The sequence below is a fragment of the Triturus cristatus genome, chromosome 2_2, assembly GCF_964204655.1.
Source record: "Triturus cristatus chromosome 2_2, aTriCri1.1, whole genome shotgun sequence".
NCBI lineage: Eukaryota > Metazoa > Chordata > Amphibia > Caudata > Salamandridae > Triturus > Triturus cristatus.
Window position 1 is genome coordinate 521,659,603 of NC_140582.1, and position 19,850 is coordinate 521,679,452.

The following is a 19,850-nucleotide window of genomic DNA, read 5'->3' on the forward strand; positions in this document are numbered from 1 at the left end:
GGGTGAACCTGTCCTAATTAGTGGAACCTGGAGCCAGGTATTGGTTGTCACTGTCCTTTCTGGCAGGTTGGCAGAATTACTTCTTTCCGAGAGGTCATGCAGAGTCTCACAACCTGGTTAGTGTAGTAATGCTGTTAACCTCCTGTACTAGGATGACCATTGTTTGGGTGCTAGTGCGATGTTCCTTTGGGTGCGGCATGTGAACACCAGCTGTCCAGGAACCAGCTTTCACCTGGTACGTAACATACTGATGCTTTTTGGTGGAATTCATACACTTTCTGTTCACATCAGTGTATCCGGATAGCTCACTTGATCTTGGATGAAGTGCTATGTTACATTTGTCTGCTTTACTTGGTAAAACGAGACAGGCTTTTATGTATGAGTGAATCTTCATCAATTAAATAAATGTGGAAATACGCAATTTTTCCACTCAATTTATTCTCAAAACACAAAATAAATATGGATAAATACCAATGGAATGGCCCAAAAAATAAATATGGATAAATACCAATTGAATGGCCCAAAAAATAAATATGGATAAATACAGACGAAAGTGTTCAAAAAATGAATACCATAAAACTGGGATCCCTAATAATAAGTGTAGTTCTGTACAGATGGCATGCTGGGAAATATAGTTTGAGTAAGGAAGTTTATGTGTATTGCTTTGTGTCAAGATACTTTTAAATTTGCGTTGTTTCTTTAATCAAATGGGTGGCCACAGTGATGACAGTCTGGAAGATTCACGTAGTTTAGGCTTGAGTTGATATACGAGCATGGCGATCACAACTGGATGTGAAGGCCTTCCATATATTTGTACAACACGGAGCTAATGGCTACCACAATGGCACAATTACTTCACGTCTATCAGCCCTAAATAATTGCACAGGCAGGTAATTACTCTCCACGTGTTGTAGTGCCTGGCTGAGGTGTGTATTCAAATAATCAAATAATGTGAATAATTCCATATAATGAATCCAGCCCTGTTTTTGCTGTGCTTAACTTCATTATAATCTTGGACTTCCGATTAAGTAAGATAGATTTAGTAGTTGCAAATGTTCGGGACTTTTGCATTATATTTATTATGTGAAAATCCTGAAATTTGCCCATTTCACCACTCCGCACGCCCCATTTGTGATAAAAAATGTACTGCGAATGAGCCATTTGTGGCAAAATTTTATTGTGAACACACAGGAATAATACAACACCACGGCGTTGTTTGTGGTGACTTATTTTATACTTTTCAGCCTGATTTGCACCCTCAAAGCTTTTAACTCTAAAATATTGCACTAAATAATGAATTTGCAATTCAGGTAATTATGCACAATCCTAAGCAATGTTGCAGAAATTTTGCATAATTACATGAAAACAAATTACAAGAATGACCTGGAATAGCCTAGCAAGCACTCCCAGTTTAGCCTAAGTGGAAACAGCAGAAAAGAAAAAGTTTCCTCGCAACTTCATTGGTTGTAGGACTCTTGGTAGCCGTTATTTTGTTGACTGTTGTCAACATGATTTTGTGTTTTCCCTTCCCTCTCTTACCGGTTCCCTTATCTCTTGAGGACATAGTTGCTTCCAAGATTTGTTCGTTTTTTGGGTAATAATTGCTATTTCCTGAATAGCATTCTGCATCTCTGTGGTGCTTCAAAGTTTGGGGATGGGGCCGGAAACTCTCCAGGGCTGTCAATTGTCACTTCATTTGAGCATCAGGTAAGTGGATAATAGGGTTCTGAGATATTATGATGTTATACCGCTATGATCATGCTCCACGAATGGAGTCATTATTTTCCTCAACTGTTATCTTTCGAAGAATTCACAAAGCCTGCACCCAAGAAGATTTAGGGGGAGAGGGACTAGATGCTTGACAATAACCATGCTAACATTAAACCAATGGGACCATATCCATTATTTCTCTCTATTTCCCAGACCCCATTTTCTCCTGAGAGAGTGTGGTTGTGGCACTGCTATCATTTCTTCACCCCATCTCTCTTCAGATTGGACACTGGTGGATTATCATTGGTGATCTTTGCCAAAGCATTATCATATGATTTCCTTTTGTGACACATCCACTCCATTACAAGAATGAATGCTGACAGCACATATAAATTGGTCTTTCTTTACAGAATGTCTAGATCAAATCTACCAGCATTCTGTAGAGAACAGCCTGAATCATAGATACCAGGGAACGCATTACAGACAAGGTGCATTTCCATTGTTTGCACCAGGTGCACCTTTGAAAAGGTGCGCCCAGAGCAAACAATGACAATGTACCCTATTATGGTGAATGCACTGCCCCCTGGACAGCCTCGAACTTGTGCTGCCCTGTATAGCAGCTGCTCTATGTTTTCACAGTGCCGGCGGCAACCCGCCTGCACTTTTTAAGGGGATTAGAGATCTCCTTGCAGGCGGGTGCAGTCAGTGACTGCACCAGTCTGCAAGGGGATGTCTGGGGGTCAATGGGACCCCCTTTACTCCAGCCAGAGAGCTGCTCTCAGGGTGTGCACTCACAGCGTGCCACCTTCTAGGTGGTGCACTGTAAGTGCGCCCCCTGAGAGCTTCTTTGCCTCTGTGCCCACGTCTGTAATATGGCATGGGCTTAGAGGCAACGGGATTCCCTCATTTGCATGGGGCACACCCCCATGCAAATGAGGGAATGCCCCCTGAAAATATCACTGGCAATTTATGTGCACCACTGCTGTTGGTAAAGAAGGGGCTGCACAAGCATCTGCGGCCCTTTCTGTAATACCAAAGTGCTCCGGGGGTGGGCAAAGCGGACACAAACGCCTGTTGCACCCCTGGGGCACTTTCTGTAATAGGGACCAAAGGGTTGAGGAAAGACTCTCTAAGAATTGTGTTTTAGTTGAACCAGATTGTGTTTATGAAGTTGGTAGGAGTCCACCCCGCTCAAATTTATTAACCCTATTTCTGACACCTTTGCATTGTGTATTTGCACAGCTCAACACAGAGCATGCATCATCTCTAGTGTGAAAGTGTAGTAGCCATCTAATCCGCATGGTTTCTTTTCCTATTACAGGCATAGTCAAATGCCAGACAAAACCTCTAATAACAGAATTAAATCAATACTCACAGGTGATAACTTTATCACACATGAAGCAGTGATCTGTTCACGAGAAAAAAAAAATTGTATTTTACTTGCAGCAGAAAACAATTTTAAACATACAGTCAAAATGCCCAGTCAATTTGCAAATTCCTGTGATCTCTGTCAAGTTTTCCTCTTTCAATATTATACTTACATTTGAGGAATTCATGTATTTTATGAAAGATGTCTCTACCTGACTGGGCTATGGCAGGGCAGGGCAGGGGCACTTATGATTTGCACTAATGCATTGTATTCACTTGCCTCTAAATGCACCTAGTATTGAGTCTTATATAACGCCTCAAAGAACAGAAGATATCCAGTGAAAAAGTATTGTCAGTACTCACAGAGCAGAATCCCTTTTGACTGAAGTTGAGTTTAATGTCTAAGCATGCGCTTCTGTTAAAGCAAACTCATTCTCTACCATAATTAGCAAACAAGCTAAAAAATAGTGTCTGCACTTGTATAGATGAAACAAAAATAAGTTGTCAATAATTACAACTTGTTTGGTGAAGCCCTTCATGAACACTTGTACACTTGCAGTAATTCACAAAAACATTCACTATTCAGTGAGGTCCCTTCTTGGTTTTATCCCCTTTTCCAAGTCAAACAAGTTTTTCATCAAGGTAAGACAGTGGTTCCCAAACTGTACGCCGTGGCTCCCTGGGGAGCTGTCAAACCTAGCCAGGGGAGCCGCACACCAAGCACTTTAATGCATTTAATTTTGAAGGGTCTGTTGGCTTCAGTTAAACTAATTAGACTTGAACGCATGATGTAGATGATTTGTGAGTGACATGCCTAAAGCTGTAAACGTAGTGCTTAATTGATGGCATGTCGAGGGAGATGACCTCCATATTTCACTGGATCCTCATGTTCCAACACTCCCAAAGTAAATGGAAGATGCCTGATTTATTTTGTTAGACTCGCTAATAGATTCATATTTTTCCAAATGCATTTTATACCAATGCAAGTTATTAGGAAAGTACAGTTGTCCTGTCTGTTAAACACACTTAGGGGGCGATTCCGATCCCGCTCGGAAGAGCACTGAACGCGATCCGGCCGTAAAAAGTACGAGCCGTACGCGTGTTTACCGACCAACTCATACAGCTGTACGACCGAGCAAGTACGATGCGAGCAACTCGAAATTCGCCAACCAACTCGTTACCGAGTCCGAACCGCTCTGTAGGCCTCTTCCGTAAGCAAACCGTACCGTGCAATGGAAGCGAATTCTGACTGAGTCAGTACGATGCACGTGTCGGACAGCCGGATCGAGGCAAAGTTTCCGTCTCGCAAAACAGCCAGGAAACTACCTTTGGGGGTCCGCGTCGGACCCCCCCCGTCACCTGCAGCCTTACGACTCGGACACAGGGGTCTCCCCAACACAGGCATGTACAGTACGGATGGCACGGACGCATACCCACTGATGGGGGCGCCCTTGTGCGAGACGTACCCATTCAGTCAATAGGAGCCCATGTACGAGTTGTACGACCGGCTCCCATTGACTTCTATGGGAGTCCGACCGAACTGAGTCCGGCAGCATGCGGCCGTATCGTACTCACTCAGTCGGACTGCAGGAGTCCGGCTCAGTTGGAAAACACTCCAGATCCGGCTTGGTCGAAGAGCTTTCCGACCCAGATCGGAATCGGCCCCTAAGTATTATTAAGTATTGACATTTGTACTTGAACCATAGGTACATTCAGTACACATTTCTCTCAGTGCACACACATTTCTAGGCAGGTCTGCTCTCTCCTTGAGCACAGGGAAGTAAAACACCATATACGGCATAATGCCACTATTTAGAAGCAAGAAAGAGGGACGTTTAAAAAAAAAAAACAATAAGAGGAATTTATTTGGCTTGCATTGATTTGGAGGCAATTTTAGGGAGAAGACAGCAAAATGAAAGCTTTATGTGGTTTAAAAAATCATGAGTCACCCTGCTGAGGCATGTATATTGGCACGTATGACATGGGTAGAAATTGAAGTGCATGCAGATATTCTGTAAGCGCAGAAACACTTTGGCAATGGGGCCAACATGCATAGAGGTGCTATCTAGCACTGTAAGTGAGATAAAAAAGTTTGGGGGGTAATCTAAAAAAGGTATAGGCAAAGAAGTGTAACTAGGAATATTTAATTAGAGGCGCCACCTTAGTAATACGAAACACCCTGCGTATATGATTATAGTATCTTCATCAGCTTCATCCCAATTATTTTCAGGGAGAAAAATACAAGTACTCCCGTGGTCGGGCTTACATCTCACCCACCCTCCTAAAAAAGTAACAATAGGGAGCCACGGGCAATGGCCAATGCGTCAAGGGAGCCACGGATCGAAAAAGTTTGGGAACCACTGAGGTAAGGGTTCAAACTTCATGATACCACTCTTCACAGTAACGTTAGCCCCTTTGCAACATCCCTCCCTCTTCTGCAGTTTACTAGGTGAGATCCTGGACCTCTTGTCAGCCTATAGAAAATATATTAATACAGCATTGCTTAATGAAACAGAAAGAATATCGGTGGAAATCCAAACAAGATTAATCATCTATTCTGTGACTAGATGTCAGAAAATGGCCAAATACAAATATTGGTGGCATAAATATTGTCTCCTTAATATCGGCTACATAGTTTCATTGAGTGTAGATTTCAATTGTCTCTTTTACTAACTCCAATGGGTTTATTTTGTTGTAAACAATATTGGCTACATAGTTCCATATAATGTAGATTTCTATTGTTTCTATTCCTAACTCCAACGGGGTTATATTTTTGTAAACAATATTTAGTACATGATATTCCTGTCAGACCATATTGTGACAACGATATTCTGGTACCATACCCTGTGGATGACGTGAAGACCAAAAAGATATGTTTCAGCATCATAGGATAGGATTTTCATGGACAGTTATAAACACTTGAATATTCTCCATTGCGTTACATTAATGCCTTCAATGAAGAATCCTAAGATGCAGAAACAGGACTATACATACGTAACCTTTTCTGACCAATGATATTACATCAGGAGTTAATTAAGTAGAAGGATATGATTTTCCCTCAATGTCTCAGAAAAATATATATCCAGTTACTCTAAGCCTAACCTCTAACATTTTAAGGTGACCATAGATATAATACCACGGAGCAGAACAAGCAGATGTTTTGGCCTGGCAGCCAAGAAAATAATTAAACAAACCCCAGCATAGTATGAAGTGATGCAGAAGAGTTATTCGCATAGATTAGTACACTGTCTGCATATGCAGAAATCTTAATAACAATATGGTCAACAACAAGGTCTAGAAGTCATAAGATAACCACGCTCCAGCTCCTCTGCCTCTCTTACTCCAGAACTGACCCATAGGAAGCAAAAGACTGTGGCCATGCTCACCAGCGACTGTGCCTGAAAGGGATGCTGTCAGCCTCAACGCCTTTCTGCTCCCTTAAGGAGTGCATAGAAGATAGTCACATGAGTTGAAATATCCCTCCCAATGAAAAGAGATGCACGAGGACAAACAGAGATAAACTGTATATTAATTGCTGGGATCCAGACCACATATTTTCCTAAAGGATTCATAGCACCTTAGGTTGAAAGTAATGCAATATTTTTGAAAATAGAAGGATGCCTGAATAACACATTATAATAAGGGAGAACGTTTTTTTCCTGAAATAACTGAGTACAACACAAACACTGGCCATCTGCGTTTGGACCAGGAAACAGCTTATCAAGCTTTACCATTAATGATATGAATTAGAAGCCAAATTTAGGAGTATTCTGCCAGCAAAATGTACTTTAAAAAATGTGTGCAGCCTGTTGTTTGTGAATAAGCTGCATTCGCAAGTATGCATAAACTGACAGATTGTTTTAATTGACAGAGGAATATGTATGGCATACACAGCTCTTAAATATACATTTAAAACTGAGAAATTAACCTTTTTCATCTGATTTTAAAATATTGGCACTTCAAATTCTTGGAAGTTCAGAAAATATTTGCATATTCTTACTCTATGACACTGAAAAATAAAATATTGACTGTCACCCACGTTCTCATATTAACTGAACTGTGTTGAAATTAAAATTGATAACCAGCGAGTACTTGCAGCAAATTCAAACCATTTTACTTTAAAACAGATATACCCGTTTACACTTAGATTGCACATACTATTTTAAAACATCCATTATGTAGTTATATATTTTAAAATATCCAGTTTGTAATTCTAAATTGTTTTGTATTGTTGACATTCTCAGTACATTCATTGCATTATATGAATGTTATCCTTTATGCCAAAATGAGCACTGAAGGTTAAGTACATCATTTTATGCAATCATTATGTGTGTTGCTAAAAGTTTACATTTTACTCAATACTTGTTAGTGATATCCAATCTTTATAAAGGTAATTGAATTGATCAATCACATCTGTTAAATCGTTTCTAATACCAGGGCTTGTCATCATCATGGAACATAGAAGTGGCAGTGCAGTAGTAATTAATCAGCACAAAGAAATTGGAGTGTAGCTGGTTCCATTTTAGTATTAATAAGAAAACACGACAATACAAACAAAATAGTACACAATGAAACAGAATTGTGTAATTAGCAAGCAATAAAATATTGAAAACAAGGTTGAAAATGTGTATTATGTGAAAAAGGAATTATTTTCAGTTGAGTCATTTTCGAGCATGTTATTTTGAGATTAAGCAACTAATGAGGTAATAGAGACCACAGACACACAGTCAATCAATCAATCAATCAAGCAATCAATCAATCAATCATAGCATTTGTAAAGTGCACTACATACCCGTGAGGGTCTCAAGGCGCTTGGGGGGACTGCTGCTACTGCTCGAAGAGCCAGGTCTTGAGGAGTCTTCTGAAGGTCAGCAGGTCTTGGGTCTGCCGTAGGTGGATGGGGAGGGTGTTCCAGGTCTTGGCTGCGAGGTGGGAGAATGATCTGTCGCCGGAGGTCATTCTTCGGATGAGGGGGACTGTGGCAAGCGCGAGGTCGGCGAAGCGAAGCTGGCGGGTTGGGGTGTAGGAGCTGAGTCTGCTGTTGAGGTACGCAGGTCCGGTGTTGTAGAGTGCTTTGTGTGCGTGTGTGAGGAGCTTGAATGTTATCCTCTTGTTGACGGGGAGCCAGTGCAGGTCTCTCAGGTGGGGTGTGATGTGGCTGCGGTGAGGGATGTGGAGGACCAGGCGTGCAGAGGCATTCTGGATGCGTTGAAGCCATTTCAGGAGTTTGGCCGAGGCTCCTGCGTAGACGGCGTTACCGTAGTCCAACCTGCTGCTGACGAGGGCCTGGGTGACCGTTCTTCTTGTTTCGTTGGGGATCCACTTGTAGATCTTGCGGAGCATGCGGAGGGTGTTGAAGCAGGAAGAAGAGACGGTGTTGACCGGCTTAGTCATGGGAGGGTGGAGTCGAGGATGAACCCTAGGTTGCGTTCGTGGTCGGTGGGTGTTGGGGCTGTTCCCATCGCAGTCGGCCACCAGGAGTCATTCCAGGCAGAGGGGGTGGAACCGAGGTTGAGGACCTCCATCTTGTCCGAGTTCAACTTCAGTTGGCTGTTCCTCATCCATTCGGCGACGGCCTTCATTCCTTCGTGATGGTTGGTTTTGGCAGTAAGGGGGTCCTTGGTGAAGGAAAGGATCAGCTGGGTGTCATCGGCATAAGAGATGATGTTGAGGTCGTGCAGTCGGGCGACGTGGGCGAGCGGTGCCATGTAGATGTTGAACAGCGTTGGGCTGAGGGATGAGCCCTGGGGTATGCTGCAGATGATCTTGGTGGCTTCGGAGCAGAAGGGGGGGAGGCGGACACTCTCTGTTCTGCCGGAGAGAAAGGAGGTGGTCCAGTCCAGGACTTTCTCTTGGCTCTCGGCGTCGTGGAGGCATGTTCGTAGTGTGTGGTGGCAGACAGGCGGCTGACAGGTCCAGGAGGATGAGGGCCACGGTTTCTGCATTGTCTAGCAGGGTCCTGATGTCATCGGTGGCGCCAATGAGGGCAGTCTCGGTACTGTGGTTCCTGTGGAACCCAGACTGGGATGGGTCCAGGATGCTGTTCTCCTCTAGGTAGTGGGTCAGTTGTTTGTTGATGGTTTTTTCGATGACCTTTGCCGGGAACGGGAGCAGAGAGATGGGCCGGAAGTTTTTGAGGTCCTTGGGGTCCGCCTTGGGTTTCTTGAGTAAGGCGTTGATCTCGGCATGCTTCCAGCTCTCTGGGAATGTTGCAGTCTCGAAGGAGATGTTGATGGCTTTCCGAAGGTGGGGTGCGATGGCGGTGCTGGCTTTGTTGAAGATGTGGTGTGGGCATAGGTCTGACGGTGATCCGGAGTGGATGGTGTTCATGGTCTTGATGGTGTCGTCGTCGTTGATGTTGGTCTAGGAGAGCAGGCGGTTGGTGCGGATTGTGGTTGTGGGGGCAGTGGTCTCAGTGGTTTTAGGGGCGGTCGTGGCATTGAAGCTGTCGTGGATGGCTGCGATTTTGCGATGGAAGAAGGTGGCGAGCGAGTCACACAGGTCTTGCGAGGGTGGGATGTCGTTGGTGTTGGAGCTGGGGTTGGAGAGTTCCTTCACGATGTTGAAGAGCTCTTTGCTGTTGTGTGCATTGTTGTCTAGTTGGACTTTGAAGGAGGGCCTTTTGGCTGATCTGATGAGGTGGTGGTGTCTGCGGGTGGCGTTTTTGGGGGCTGTGTAGCTGTCCGGTGTTCGTCCACAGAGCCACTTCTTCTCCAGCTTTCAGCAGGTTTGCTTGGAGGCCTGGAGCTCTTTAGTGAACCAGCTGGCTTTCTTTCTGGTGTGATTGTTGGAGGATTTCTTGAGTGGGGCGAGGGTGTTGGCGCAGTCGTCGATCCACTGTCTGAGGTTGCGGGCGGCGGTGTCGGCATTGGTGGGGTCGGCGGGTGGGCTTTGAGCAAGGGTGGTGGTTAGCTGGGCTTCGGTAACTCTGCTCCAGCAGCGACGAGGCATCTGTTGGGTGCGCTGGTGCGTGGTGGGTTTCCGGAAGGTGAAGTGGATGCAGCGATTGTCGGTCCAGTGGAGTTCGGTGGTGTGGTTGAAGGAGACGTGGGGGCTTGCAGAGAAGATGGGGTCAAGTGTGTGGCCGGCGGAGTGAGTGGGTGAGGTGACGAGTTGTCTGAGTCCGAGGTTGGCAAGGTTGTCAATCAGGGTGGTGGAGTTGGTGTCGTTGTTGTTCTCGAGCTGGAAGTTCAGGTCCCCGAGGAGGATGTAGTCCGTGGAGGCGAGGGCGTGTGGGCTGACGTAGTCGACAATGGAGTCGCTGAACTGTGGTCGGGGTCCAGGGGGTCTGTAGACGAGGGTTCCTCTGAGGGTGGTGTTGGGGTCAGTGTGGATCTGGAAGTGCATTTGTTCGACGGTGCTGAGGGTGTCGTCGGAGCTGGTCGAGACTCTGAGGGTGTTCCTGTGGACGATGGCGATTCCTCCTCCTGCTCCGTTGGTGCTGTCCCTGCATGAGATCTTGTAGCCTTCCGGGATGGCTATGGCGATGTCGGGTGCCGAGGAGGGGTTCAGCCAGGTTACTGTCAGGAAGACGACGTCTGGGGAGGTTGAGTTGAGAAGATCCCAGAGTTCAACGGCGTGTTTGCGGGCCGAGCGGGTGTTGAGAAGGATGCAGTGGAGGTAGTTGGGTTAGTTCCTAGTCGGTGGGCTGGTGGGTCGTGTGCTGGTGAAGCTGCAGTTCCAGCAGGAGAAGGGTCCTTGGATGGGGCCTCAGGGGACACAGTGGCGGGAAACTGAAGGGAAGAACGGCAGGGGTACAGAATAAAGAAAAGGGCACAAGGGCAACAAGGGCAAACACACAGCAAGGAATGCAAGAAATACAATACAAATTACAGTAAATGAAATAAAATGAAACTACCAGGACACGAGTGCGAGCAGTGAGGGCCTCGAACTCCTGTCAGCAGAAGCGGCATGAGGGCTGAGGCGCAGGCACACAGGCGGTTCTCTGCGGTGTGGGGAGCGACCTGTCAAGGTTCGCTCTCACTACCGCACAGCAGCCGCCATAAGAAGTGGAGGTGGGAGGGAGGAGCAGCTGGGAGGTGGGAGCTGGCAAATGAGAGAGCGGGGGGCAGGGCTGCAGGGGACGCAGCAGCGGGAAACTGAAGGGAAGAACGGCAGGGGTACAGAATAAAGAAAAGGGCACAAGGGCAACAAGGGCAAACACACAGCGAGGAATGCAAGAAATACAATATAAATTACAGTAAATGAAATAAAATGAAACTACCAGGACATGAGTGCGAGCAGTGAGGGCCTCGAACCCCTGTCAGCAGAAGCGGCAGGAGGGCTGAGGCGCAGGCACACAGGCAGTGCTGTGCGGTGTGGGGAGCGACCTACCAAGGGTCGCTAAGAGGAAACAACACATTGCAGCTCTTTCTTTCTTCCCCTGTTTCTATCACCTCTAGTCCTGCATAAGGAGCAGGAAGGTCCTTTGTCCCGCTCCACAATCTTCTCCAGTATTCTCCTCCTGGCTGTACTAGTCCACGGAGAACAAGGTCATCACTCAAGTTCAAAGAATGATATACAAACAATTTACAATGAAACTGCAGCCATCAGTTCTAGAGAACCACACAGCATCATGAAGATATCCCAGGAAGCACTCAATGGCCTTGGGAGATGCGGGCATTGTCCCGGAAGAGGTGAGCAATGACCCAGTAAGATGCACATTCAGGTTCACGGTGACAGGAACACTGGACTAGGGAGACGCATCAACTAGTCAAGGGAATTATGTCATGAGTGTCTGCCCACGGAAATTAGGTCACTGGCATAGGTAGTGGCAGGTAATGAGCTGGAGAGATGTTGGGTCTGATTCACAAAGGGCCACCACACTCGTGGAGGGGGCCCCCAAGTCGTGCTGGGGAGCCCCCACTCGTAGCTGGACCTCTGCAATGAGAAACGGCAGTTCAGAGGTCCTGCCACGTGTGCAGGCCCCCGCCACTTCTGCGGGGCCTCTGCCACAAGTGTGGAGGCCCTTTGTGAATGGGGCCCTCAGACTCTGGGACAAATACACAGACACTAACATTGGGCCAGGTTGACACTAATATAGGCATTAAGGCAAGGAATTGCTCTTCGCTAACGCACTCATGCACCCATCATGAACCAGTCAAGGCCTGTAAAAATAAAAGCATGTGCCTGTTCCAACACAGATGTTAGGGAATGGCTGTGTCAGACGAACCAAACGCCTGGCAAGTAGCTCCTTCGGAGCCGACCTCACTATGGTGCTCTACTGTGAAGAAACCCTCAGCTAGTATATGCCAAGCACTGAGATGGTATACAACAAGAATCAAAAAACCTAACCACTTTGGTCCAAGTTAGCGATGCACCTGTCAGGGCCATGCACCTGAAGGTCAGGACGTCTGCAGGGGCAATGAATGACCCCCTTACCTTCTAAGACACCCTCCGGCACTGCTGTGTAAAACAGGAGTCCCAGTAGATGACTCAAAAGGGAAATGGAAATGGAGGAAACAACAGAAAAACACTGCTGCACCTTGCCACCTGGTCCTGCCTAGGTTCCAATATTTCTGGATGCAAGCACAGTCATTAAAAACCTACAGTGAAATGTAAAATAGAAGGGGCTGGTGGTATCGACATGGGACACAAGAGGCCAGTGGGTGATGTGTGATGGGTTTTTGACCGCACACATGTGGCACAATCCTGGATGTACTTTTTGACATCGGACAATAGTGCAGGCCACCAAAACTATCTATGACACAGTTGCCCGGCAAGGAAAGAATCATGGCTCCAATGGAGTACTAAGTCACGTAACTGCTGTGTGGAAACAAACAATTGCTGATTGTCATAGACCAAACCTTCTTGTTCATGGAGCTCATGTAGCAAGGTATTGGTGACAGGGGAAGATCTCAACTTGGCCAAAACCTCTTGGGATGAACAAAGGGCCGTGATTTTACTGAGTGGAATGATGGGTCTAGAAGGTTTAGTGTTTGACCCAAGGACAGTATAACCAAATCGTGATTGTTTGTCAGCTGTCTGTTGTTCCTTCCCCAGCCTGTAAGTAATAATAAAATCAAATTCATATAAAAAAAAAGCCAAAGAAGTTGACGAGGAGTTAAGGCCTTGAGTTTAATGGCTAGCAATTCTCGCTCAGTTAAAGTGTACTTTTGCTCAGCCCGTAGTAACTTCTTAGAGAAGTATGCTACTGGATGGAACCATCCAGTCTCAGGGTCTCTCTGTGACAACAGACCTCCTACGGCTACTTGGGAGGCGTCTGCCTCTAAATAAAATTGTTGGCACAGATCGAGATGCCGCAAAACAGGTGCTGCAGTGAAGGCCTTTTTAAGCTGTTGAAAAACATGCTTTGCATCCTGTGTACATTGAAAAGGAACACCTTTTCGTAATAGATGTGTGATCGGGGAAACAATGGTGGAAAACAGAGGAATAAACAGCCAATAGAAATTGGCCAACCCTAAGAATCTTTGTAAGTCTTTAATGGACTCTGGGGCCACCCAGTTGAGTATGGCCTGTATTTTCAAGTGATCCATAGCGATGCCCTCGGGGGAGAGGAAATAGCCCAAAAACGCAACGTTAGTAGCATGGAAGACACATTTTTCAAATTTTGCAAACAGGTGATTGTGCCGTAATTTCTGGAGAACCGCCTGGACATGACCGACATGTTCCTTGATGGAAGAGGAGTAGATGAGGATGTTGTCTCTATAGATGACCACGAAGACGTCCAAGTACTCCTGCAGCACTTCGTTGATAAAAAATGTAAATGCTGCATGAGCGTTGCACAGACTGAAAGGCATGACTGTGTACTCAAATAGCCCAAAGGTGGTCCGGAAGGCAGTCTTCCAATCATCTTCTTCTTTTCCCCTTATCAGGTGATAGGCCCCTCGAAGTTCAAGCTTTGTAAAGATGGTATAGTGTTGAACTTGATCCAATAAGACTGGAATAAAAGGGAGTGATTATTTATTCGTGATTGTCACTTTGTTTACCGCGCGGTAGTCTATGCAAGCGCAGAGTTCATGATTCTTTTTTGGTAAGACGAACAATGGTGAACTGACAGGGGAGGGGGAGTGCCGTATAAACCCTTAGGCCAGTAGATCATTCAAATCTTCTCATAAATAGCAGGTCTCTGGGTCCGTTAAAGCATACACCCTACTGCTGGGAAGGATGGCTCCAGGAATTAAATCAATCCTGCAGTCATAGAACCTGTGAGCTGGTAACTGGGTGGCTTGTTGTTCCAAGAAGACATCATCGAAATCTTGGTAAGGAGGAGGTAAAACAGGGACGTCGCTGCCAGAGGTGGTGTGGGTCGAAGCACAATGGAGCGGTGTCACAGACTGTGGTGTGTGTACGTAACAAGATTCCCAACAAAACTTAGAGTCAAGAACCACAGTCCTGTGTACCTTGTCAATTTTGGGGTTGTGCCGTTGGAGCCACGGGATACCTAGAATGGCTCTAAATACAGGTGTGTCAATCAGATCGAAATGAATGCTTACGGAATGCCTACAAGCACATTCCTTGGAGAAAGGAGAGGTGTGATGCAGGATGAGTCCAGAGAATAATTTTGAACCATCTACGGCCCGGACTGGTTCTGGGAGGTCTTTTTTTAACAGTGGAGATGTTTAATGTTTTAGCTAACACAATATCTATAACATTCTCTATGGCTCCTGAATCAAGTAGGATTGGTATAACTTTCCTGATTTGGTGGGACAGGATAAGTTTAACTATCAAGGTTAAGTGTCTTGGTACTGGACTGATAGTATTACCAAGATTGTGTTCTAAGGCCGCTTTTGTGGAATGGCTCGATAAGGGTGCCTCACTCCTTATCATGCTAGGCAGTTTTCCAATTGGTCCTGTTCTACGTCCGCGGATGGCGGTACAGTAACGAGCCCTATGACTTTCTTTGGTATGTTAGGTTTATGGGTACACTCACAAGCAAAGTGCTCAGCCTTCCCACAATACAGGCAAAGTTTTAACCGCCGTCTCCGATCCTTCTGATCTTTCGATAATGGTCCTCTAATGCCTCCTATCTGCATGGGTTCCACAAAATCTTGGGAGGGGAACACAGCATCTTTTTTCTCTGTCTTGACAATTACTACACAGGTGACGTCACCACGTGCCTTTTCCCCTTTACGTTCCGCCAAACGATTATCTAATCGGACTACCAGATCAATAAATTCGGAGCAGTCCGTAGGAGGTTCTACGATTTGAGCCAGGATATCCTTTAATTCATTCTGAAGATCGCGATAGGAAAGTACGTTTCTCATCGGGCCAGTCTGTCTCAGCAATTAACCGATTAAAAGATGTAATGTAAGACAAGATATCTTTATTGCCTTGACGCAGGTTTAAACGCTTGTTATCACTAGCCTGCACATATTGATGTTTAGCAAACAATTTTTGCATCGCTTCCTTAAACTGGTTAAATTTTGTTCTACGAATGGGATGGACCACATAGCGGCATTTCCTCCTAAATAAGAGAGTACGAAGGCCACTTTGGTATCAGGCGCGGTGCGTCCATTGGAGTGTTGGGGCGTTGCCCCCCGCCACCGCACCCGCCCGCGCCCGCAGCTCCCTCCTCGGTGTCTCTGAACTTAGTTTACTTAAGTTCAGAGACGCTGAGGGTGGGGACGTCAGCATGACGTCGGACCGTGGGCGGTCCGGCGTCGTGTTGACTGACATGCATTGTCAGACAAGCCATGGAAAGGCAGCACAAGTGCGCATGAGTGGGCATGGAGAGTAATTTTTAGCCCGTGCCCAGTCATGCGTACTTGTGTTTTTACTGCCTTGCGCATGCCCATTAGGAGCCCCTCGGTCTCCTAATGGGCAGGCGGCGGGCGTAGTGAAAGCTGTGCCCTCAGCCAATCCTGGCGCTGCAGCAGCGCCAGGATTGGCTGAGGGGTTGCCACACCAGTGCTGACGTCGTGACGTGGTGTTCCAATTTGAAGGTGGCAGAGGCGCCAACGCGGACGGCGGACCAGGAGCAGAGGCGGTCAGGTAAGTTTTTCTTTTCATTTTATTCACTTCTTCCGCTGCTGGTGGTAGGTTTGGGGTGGTGTTTAGGGTTAGGTGGTAGGGTTGGGGTGGTGTTTAGGGTTGAAATTTGCTAGGGTTCCCGGAGTCTAGGGCTCAGGGAGGCGTCACATCTGGAGCCACGGCCGGGCTGTGGACATTGTAAACCAGCCACTTCGGATTGCCAGAGACGTAGCATGTGTTCCGTGGACTCTAGTGCAAGCATGTAAAATGGACCACGCTTACTAGTAAAAACACCAACACTTGGGGTGTATTGGGACCCGGAGTGACCGCACGGATTGCACCACTGATAGCTACGCCCTTTACGACAACCCCATACTACAGCTTCCAATGCTCAGCGCTACCACCTATCCCAATATTTACACTGCACAACACGTTGCATGCTCCACCAACCTCCACTCTAAAATAACCTACAGCCATAACTCTGACGTACCAGGCCCGATTCAGGTTCGTGCATAATGGTGGTGTTTTTGTGGGTTTGCGGGGGGCTTGTGTTTTGGTGAAAAGTCGTACCCCTTCCAGTGGATGGATTTGTGTAATTCTTGCTGAGATTCTTTGGAATGGCTGGAACTAGTGTCCCAGTGAGTTTGTAGTGGAAGTGCGATGTTATCCAATGGGTGGTGTTGGGGTGGTGGAGAAGGGTTTTTTAGGGGGTTCCAGTTGATCGACAGGAACGGGGCTGCTGTGAGTGGTGGGGAGGGGGACTTCATGGGTGTGCAGGAAGTTTGGGAGGAATCGATCCATGGGAAGGGTGTTTTTTGGCAAAGTCGAAGAAGGGAAAGAGCTGCCATAGGAGCCCATGTTAAACGTGAGTTTTGCATGTTTTTGGGGTTCGATTGTAGGGTGTTGCAGGTGGTTCCGAGTGGATTTGCTTAGCTGGGATCAGAGTTGGGAAGGTCTAATTTTGATTGCCAGTGTTTTGAAAAAAATCCATGGAGGGGAAGGTGTGTTTTGGGCCTAGTTTCAGAGTGCGTTTTGACGCGACTTTAGGACTTTGGGAGCTGGCGGTAATGCACATGTTTGGGATGTTAATTTAGGGTGGTCTGGCTTGACATCTTTATCTCCCACCTTTGCGCCGAAGTGGTAAGCTAGCGTCCAGGTTATGTTACGGGGCACTCCTCCAGCACTTTTACGCCTCACCATTTTCAAATGGCACCAGCCGCCCCTGTTTAGTATCATCAGTGGGGAAAGCAGCTTGACAACAAAGGAAGTAGAGTTGGCATTGGTTCATGAATATGCTGTATTTGGAGGAGTCACCAAGAACCATTCAGGCGGGGCCAAAGGAATAGGTACTGGTGTTACGTTAACAGGTTGTGACATTGCACCTGACGGTGATGCTGGACAGGTGGTGGAAGAAAATTCTAACCTGGTTGGTTGAATTATCTTTTTTTGTTTAGGTTTAACAGTGTATCCCATAAATCCCCACCTGGTTTATACCGATGCAATTCTACCTGTAATTCTTGGTTCTCCTGTTTTAAACATGCTACTTTGTGTTGAAGATTTACTAAGTCTCTTGTTAAGTCTTGCAAAGATAGGGTGTCCTCAGTATCAGGGTCCATCGCCCAGACAGCCCTGTATTTTGTGGCTTGTCTTCTGTCAGGACCACGCATCTGAAGATCAGGACGTCTTCAGGGTCGATGAATGAATCTCTTACCTTCTAAGACACGCTCCCACTGCTGTGTAAAACAGGAGTCCCGGTAGATGTCCCAAAATGGAAGAGGAAATAGAGGAAACAAGAGAAAAGAGAAAAACTCTGCTGTGCCTTGCCACCTGGTCCTGCCTAGGTTCCAATAGTTCTGGATGCAAGCACAGTCATAAAACACCTACAGTAAAATGTAAAATATGAAGGAACTATTAGCTGTAATACTATAATTAACACTGAAGCTAATATAGTTTTATACACATGGATTTAAAGCGCATGATATACACACCTGCACTTTTTCCTCAGGATAGCTTCAATAATGGAGTCTGTAACAAAAGAAAGAAATACAAAGAGCAACTAAAAAGAAAGACGGAATCTACTTCGGTTCGTACTTTCAATATGTCCGAAATAAACTAAAGATCAGAGGTCTAAGTCCTGTAGTGAACAATGTTTCTATGTCACGGTGTGATAGGCCCAAAATGTTTAAATAAGCATGTTCTAAGCATGTAGCATATAATACAAACAGTAGTACTTGAGTCACCAATACAGGACTTTAAACAAATGCAGACTTTAAAGTGTCACTTAACTGAAGTAGCTTTGCACAACAAGTTTCTCCCGTGAAGAAAGCAAGCATCAGAGTCAAAGGAAAGGGAGAAATGCCTGTTCTCCAAGCCTGCGTGAGAGCCCACGGCTGACCAATCAGAAAGAAGAGTGCGGTTCGGGCCAATCAGGAAGCATGAACAGCGCAAGAAGGAAACAGGAAGAAAGTCAAGCCCTGTAACCTGTGCTGTGAGGCTTTTATTCATTTTACACGGCCGTTGAGACACGTCCCTGAAGCCTGCGTGAAGGGTCACGTGTCTGATTCACATGAGCGTTCAGCGTTGTCGAAAATGTGGTAAATGTGTGTTTCCAAACCCCAACCCAAACACTGCTGAAGCTGGTGAATTTCGTGAATGTTATTTATTAAACTATGAATTATGATTAAACAATAAACATTGGTAGCTTCACATGCCAAACATTAAATACTACTAAGTACAGAAGTGTTTTCTTGGACAGAATATAAAACATAGGACAACTCTGTCACAATTAAAATATTATATGTGTAAGACTATATCCCCATGAATATGTTCTTTGCATTCCTCACGTTTTAAAGATAGTGATATGATTTACATAGTTCCCATATGGGTGTTGACAAATGACACAGGAAACCCCATAGTTAGTCCTGACAGTATCTAACCTTTGAACACTCTTTCTACTGACATTACATGCACCTGTGCTAGTGGTGTGTCCTCAAGACCCAACAACCATTCTTGGAGTCTCATCCAGTGAACCCCTGTACCCTCAAACACCGAATCTTAAAGTAAGACAGGGACACAAACGTTTGGCTCCTCCACTCCAAAACCCATGGCAGAGCACAGATAATGGGACACAATTTTCATAAGTGTTGGAGCATCAAAATACGTTGGGCCCGTTTCACAAAATTAATTTGAGACAAAATCCTATCTTTAGGACTTTCGGTATTCACAAAGGGCATTTAGGAGTTGTAAAGGTAGGAATCCTCACTTTACTCCTCCTAAAAGCCCTCTAAAAACATCTAAAACTGAAAGAAAATGTGAATATCCTAGCAATGCTTATTAAAAAAAAAGGATTGTGTCTTCCTTGCATTTTTATTATTATGGAGTTGGACATTTTTGGGGCCGTTTACAAAAGCATAAAACAGTACTCATTACTTGCCATTCTCATAAATAAAATACTTTTGAGAATCAGCCCCAGAGATGTTACTACCTGACTGGCTGTAGATTTCACCTGATCAGAAGTAAGCATAAAACCAATATGCTGAAAAGTGCATGGACAACAGCCAGAATTCTGCGTAAAACCCTCCTATAAAACACTTATCCTTAGGATAGAGGATCAACTCAACAATCCTTATAAAGAAACTACATCTACCAAGGAGAAATCTTTAAAGAAACTAAATATATAATAAATAAATATAATCATAGATTGTAAGACAGGATGAATGAGCATGGCAAATATGTACACCCTCTATACATAACTATACATAACTTCTCCGTGACATGTCACACCTAGTTTACGCAGGCCCCACATGACAACACGGCTGACATAAACACTACTGTGCAAG